The sequence below is a fragment of the Rhinopithecus bieti genome, unplaced genomic scaffold (genome assembly GCF_001698545.2).
Source record: "Rhinopithecus bieti isolate Rb0 unplaced genomic scaffold, ASM169854v2 scaffold_58409, whole genome shotgun sequence".
Lineage (NCBI taxonomy): Eukaryota > Metazoa > Chordata > Mammalia > Primates > Cercopithecidae > Rhinopithecus > Rhinopithecus bieti.
In genome coordinates this window covers 257,549-263,964 of record NW_016822711.1, presented here as the reverse complement: position 1 = coordinate 263,964, position 6,416 = coordinate 257,549, and the positions used below count along the sequence as shown (strand labels likewise).

At 43.2% G+C, this 6,416-nt stretch overlaps 1 pseudogene; it reads right to left on the bottom strand.

Annotated features, from left to right (window-relative positions):
- Window positions 1-360: 360 nt before the first annotated feature.
- The window catches only part of LOC108521263 (heterogeneous nuclear ribonucleoprotein K pseudogene), a 6,640-nt pseudogene continuing 584 nt past the window's right edge, over window positions 361-6,416 (bottom strand).

The window sequence follows — 6,416 nt, the reverse complement described above, 5'->3', positions numbered from 1 at the left end:
TGTGGACTATCGTTACTTTTCCTCCCTGTCCCACTCCCAAATGTTACAGTTGCCACAAAACAAGGTGTTCGCAATAATTACATGGGGGAAATTTTTAAAAAATCACCAACAATAACAAAAAATAAAATCCATTCACTCTGCTGCTGTTTCAAAATTTCAAAGTTAGTTTTTGGATGCCCTTCCCCCCAACCCTGTTTGTAAGGAACTAAAACATTACAATCGGTGAACAGCAAAGATTTCACTACACCTCAAATGCAGAACACCAACGAAGCAGAGGAATGTTGGCTTTCTAAACAGAAGCAGATAAAAAAACAAAACAAAACAAAAAAGATGCAGGACTCCTTCAGTTCTTCACTAGTCTTAAAAAAACTTTCTGGAATACTGCTTCACATTGTTCTGAATCTATACTGTGCATTCTGTATCTGGTCCTGTGTTCCTGTAATGGTAATGATCCGATTTTCAGATCCTTTTAAAGGCTCATCAGTTTTGATCATAGTTCCCAACTCATGACGGGTTTAATCCGCTGATCACTTTTGCCAATAATAGATCCAGTCAAATCTTTGGGAATAGTTACTTGTATAGTAATAATAGGTCCACCAAGATCACCATATGAGCCACGACCCCGTGCATGGGAATAATCATATATGGAGCCACTCTGTGGTTCATAAGCCATCTGCCATTCTGATGGGCTCCATGTATCTATTGTACAGTTCCAAGTTTCATCAGGACTGAAACCAACCATGCCGTTCTAACAGTCTCTAGGTCTCCCTCTTCTGTCACAGGTCATTAGGTCTCCCCACTCTAGGGGGTGGTAGTGGTGGAGGAAGAGGAAGATTCCAAGCTCTGCTACCACCCCGGCCATCTTGTCCAGGAGGAGGAGGAGGAGATCCTCGACGAGGGCTCATATCTCTTCTAGATGGAGGCATGGGACGCCCACCCCGACCAGGAGGCATTCTGTCAAAACCACCTCTTCCCCACATCGGAAATCCCACTGGGCATCCAGGGTGGTCATCAAACATCATTGCAAAACCACCATAATCATAGGTTTCATTGTAAAAATTGGGATCATAAGGCTATACAGGTCCTTTGATGGGAGACTCAGATATAAGATCAAGGATGATCTTTATGCACTCTACAACCCTATTGGGTTTTCCTCCAATAAGAACAGCTCTGTCAGTGGGATGAGAACAGCATTCCTAGAAAAGCTTGATGGTTGTTTGAGAGTTCTCTCAAAGTTCTTTGATTTTAGCACCTTTGACCCCAATATTCCTCCTGCTAGACTCTGATGAAATAACAGCCTCAACTCACAGTCAAAGTCACTTCCTTTATAGTGTTGGTAATTTAAGCACTCAACAGCATCAGATTCCAGCAGGAGCTGGCTGGTTGCAGTGAGTAATGGCAACTTCAGGTCCTCTTCCAAGGTAGGGATGATTTTCTTCAGAATTTCTCCAATTGTTTCAATATCAGCACTGATACTCAGTATGCACTCGGGGCCACTGCTGTCTGAGACTGAAACACTAGCATTGTAGTCCGTACAGAGAGCCTCGATATTCTTGCCTCCTTCTCCAATCACCGCCCCAGCAATCTTGCTCTGAAGCAGAATGCGTAATTCAACCATCTCATCAGTGTTTCTAGATCTTTTCAATGCTTGTTCCTATTCCATATCTTCTGCAGGGCATTTACCAAATTCACCATTGGTTTCAGTGTTAGGGAAGGTTTCTTCTGGCTGTACAAGTTTCCACTTGTATTAAAGGGACACACCAAGCTATAGGCCACGAATAAGTGGGACACAGGCCGAGTTTGCTCCTTTAAGGAAAATTAAAATAGATTCTAGTGACGATTATGTGTGTGGGGGCAAAGGACAGGTATTGAAATTTTCACACTAAACTCATGTAAAAACGAGTGACTTCTTGATATCTCTGTAATAGGATAACCCATAAGTTCTATTGTCCAAATTGTAACATTTTTTAGAATAGGAGGTGGGTACTTTAAAAAATAATGCTGGGACAACAATCCTAAAGTGGGAGTGTCCCAGACAAATTGAGAGGTAGGGTCCCACTATAGCTTATTACATTTCCTTTAGTTGAAAGCAAACAAGCAAACAAACCTTGATTTGGAAATTACAATTCAGACTCAACCAAATAAAAGTCCTTTTGGTTTAAAATAGTTATCATGAGATGAATATTCAGGCAATTTTAAACTCAAAGAATAAGAGCTAACACTGTGAGTTAGGCACTGTGGTAAGCACTCCACACCTATTAAGTCATTTAATCTTCATACAAAAACTATGAGGTAGGTATTAATATGACTATTTGCCCCACTTTATAGCTGAAAAAATGGAGAGACTGTTTAGTGGAAGGTCCAAGGTTAACTGGTGACCCAGCAGAGCCAAGATTCCAATCCAGGTTTTTTGGTGCCAGCTGATGTCCTTGTCCATGCTACATTGCCTCTCACACTCTAAGCTTCAGCCCACTTGCCTCCTAAATTTGAATTTCAGATGAACAATAATTTTTTTTTTTTTTTTTTTTTTTAGTACAAATGTGTCCTATGCAATATTTGAGACAAGGCTCCTCCTTCTTCTTGGTTGCCAAAGGAGCTTACTTATCCTCAGCATGGTTGAGTGCTGAGCGTGGGTGTGGGCTTCTGATCTCTATGTCTCAGCCAGTACCCTTGGCGTTATCTGCTGAAGTGTTCTTTTTGGTTGTATAACTCACAGACTATTCTCACAGCCTAGTCTCCCAGCAGAGCCCATCATTTCTCAAGTCAGAATCAGCTCTGCCTCTACTCCTGGTTATGCTGCAGATGCCTAGTCTAAGCCTCATCTCTTATCCGCCTAGAAATATTCACCTGAATATTTTTGAATGCTTGCATATTCATATGAATATTATGAACATTAAGGACTATCTTAGGAATATTTAAGAATAGGCCGGGTGCAGTGGCTCAGCCTGTAATCCCAGCACTTTTGGAGGCCAAGGTGGGCGGATCATGAGTTCAAGAGATCGAGAACATCCTGGCCAACATGGTGAATCCCCATCTTTACTAAAAATACAAAAATTAGCTGGGTGTAGTGGTGGGTGCCTGTAGTCCCAGTTACTCTGGAGGCTTAGGCAGGAGAATCGCTTGAACCTGGGAGGCTGGGGTTGCAGTGAGTTGAGACTGCACCACTGCCCTCCAGCCTGGTGACAGAGTGAGACTCCATCTCAAAAACGAAAAAAACAAAAAACCAAGAATATTTAAGAATAGACCTAATAAACCTGATTTGGGCTAGAAGAAAAGCCTCAACTCAAATGGGAAAGAGTTTTTTGTTTGCCTATGTTTGTGAGCAAGTAAAGCAAAATTCCACCATAGCACTTGCTCACTCATTATAGCTCACAAATGAATCCTATCATATGTTAGAGACGTCCTGTAAGGAAGAATTTGATGAGTTGTTAGCAATGACTGAAAAAATAACAAACTAAGCAGCTCGTCGTTCTGCTATAATTTTCCATTGACTCCCTTCGTTGTCTGCCACCTAAGAAGAAATCTTCTTACCTTACCACCCACAAAGCAGACAAGCAGCTGAGGTACAGCCTAAGGATTCTAGGTTCCAACTCCAGCTCTATGCACCATTTTCATAGCCTTAGTTTCCACGTTTCTAACACTGGAATAATAATACTTGCCACATAAAGTTTTTTTGAAGTTCAAATGAAAAGTGGTAAGTAAAACATAAAATATAGTAACTGTAAACCAAGGTTAACTTCAAAGCTCATCTTATACCTCATTGTCCATGTAGTGGGTTGAATAGTGCCCACCCCCCAAGAAAGATATGCCCATCTGGAACTTGCTACTATGAATTTATTTGGAAACAGGATCTTCATAAAACCTACAAATATCTTGAGATGATATCATTCTGGATTTAGGGTGGGCCCTAAGCGGAATGAGTATGCACTTACAAGGAAGTATGCTTATAAGAGAAAGGCAGAAGGAGATTTGAGACACAGAGACACAGGGGAGAAGGCCATGTGGAGACAGAGGCAGAGATTGGAGGTATGCTGGCACAGGCCAAAGAACACCTAGAGTCATCAGAAGCTAGAAGGGGCAAGGAAGGATTCTCCACTCGAGCCTTTGGAGAGGCTCTGCTGACACCTTGATTTTGGACTTCTAGCCCCCAGAACTGTGAAGGAATCAATTTCTGTTGTTTTTAGCCAACGGAAACATTAGTTGCGGTAATTTGTTATGATAGTCTTAGGAAACTAATGCAGCTTACTCCCAACCCATCAGTAAACCATGATAGCTCCATCTTCAAAATACATCCAGACCGCGTGCCACCTCTACCTCCATTAGGGACACTAAGCCACCATCATCTCATTACTGGTCATCCTGCATTCATCCTCACATGCCCTGCAGTCACACAGTAATCAGAGTGTGATCAGAAATTGATGTCAAATCTTGTCAGTCCTCTGCTCAAAACCCTCCACGTGCTTCTCATTTCTCTCAGAATGTAACCAAAGGCTTTCTCATGACCTACAAGGCTAGACACGATCTGGCCCCACTCCCTGTCCTTTCTTCTTTAACACTCTCGTAGTCCTGCTTCCTTGCTGCTCTGCGCACGTGCCGAGCACACTCCCTCCTTGAGTTTTTGCATGTTCTTCTTTCTGTTCGGATAAGCACAGGCCTGCTGCATTACACATCTCTGCTCACATCTCACCTCTTCAGAGAAGCCTTGCCCCTTCATCCTATCTGAAGTGGTCTACTCCAATTACTGTCAATATTACATCACTCTTTGTTGACTCCTCAAAATGTACATCACAAACAGTACTTACTTTATTTTCCTGTTCCTACCCTCTCTCCTATTATAAAGAATGCTCCCTAGGTATCAAGACCTTGTCTGTCTTGTTGATTACTGCGTTTCCAGTACCAATGCTCAGCTCATTGCAGCCACTAATAACTATTTGCTGAAAAGATGGAGAAACCAACATACCTTATAGCTATTAAGGGTGTTCACCAGAGAGGATGAAGATGGTATCTGTTTTTAGCACCACCCCAAACAGCACGTTCCAGACACTAACCTGGACCTCCACCTACACACAGTCTTAGAGGTTAGGAGTCACCGCCAAAGAAAACCACCCATTGTAGTTGCACAGTGAGATCTGAAGTCAGAGTATTGCTACACAGTATTAACTTTTCAGTCAGGTGTTTTAGAATGCTTACAACTGTCAAGTTCAAGAGATAGATTAATGTTAAATCTATAAATGAGTTCCTGAAAAAAAATTGAGAACAACAAAAACAATTTTTTATATCTTTGATGAAAAACAGTTTAAAAAATGTTTTCCGACGGGTGCGGTGGCTCACGCCTCCCAGCACTTTGGGAGGCTGAGGTGGGCAGATCACGAGGTCAGGAGTTCGAGACCAGCCTGGCCAACATGGTGAAACCCCGTCTCTACTAAAACTACAAAAATTAACTGGGTGTGGTGGCGTGCACCTGTAATCCCAGCTACTCGGGAGGCTAAGGCAGGATAATTGAGCTGAGATGGTGCCATTGCACTCCAGCCTGGGCGACAGGGCGAGACTGACTCTGTCGCAAAAAAAAGAAAAGTTTAAGAAGTTCTCATATGCTCTATTTTATTTGACTCTGTCACCTGCCTGAGTCAGGGATGGTGGACAGTGTTATTCTTACTTTTCAGGTAGAAATACGGAGACTTATGGAGACTAAGTGACCTGTAGAGGGTCAGACAACTGCACAACTGGCAATAAAGTAGTCTCAGACTCAAATCAAGACTTCTGATTTGAGGTTCCTTATTTTCCTCTATTGTACTCCATTAATTAATTTATTTAATGTACATTATTGAACACCAACTATTTCAGGTACTGTGTTAGGTGCACCATATAATGATAAGAAAGTTGATAATCTGTCTGCTATTTTACAATTTTAAAAAAAGTGCATACACGTACTTGGGGGGAAAATCAGTACAGCAACTGCTATTCTTCTCCCCTCTCCCTCTTCTCCTAATCCCTCTCTCCTGATATAATCACTGTTATCTGGAAATCTTTGGCTATACAGGCTAAGTCCCCTGTATCTGCCGCGAGGTCCTTCCTGGAGGTGCTGACTGGACTAGATGACCTTGGTTAGATGACGACCAACTAGATGACCTTGGCTAACTCATCTCTATCCCTGGGGCGGCTGTGACACAGGATGAGTGAGCTACGCCTGGTAACAAGAGTGCCACTCTAGCGTAAGGGGGCTGCGAAGCAGAAAGGAGGTCAGCCCTTTGGAGAATGTCTCTAGAGGGTGTGGGCAGAACCACGTCTCCGTGGTTAGGAAGGTCTGGGTACCTAAGTTTAACTTGCCGCGGCCGGGCCGGGTTCACAGCGCGTGGGACAGGCGGGGCGTGGCGATGCGGGGCGGAGCGACGGGGCGCGGGCGGGGCGGCGCGGCG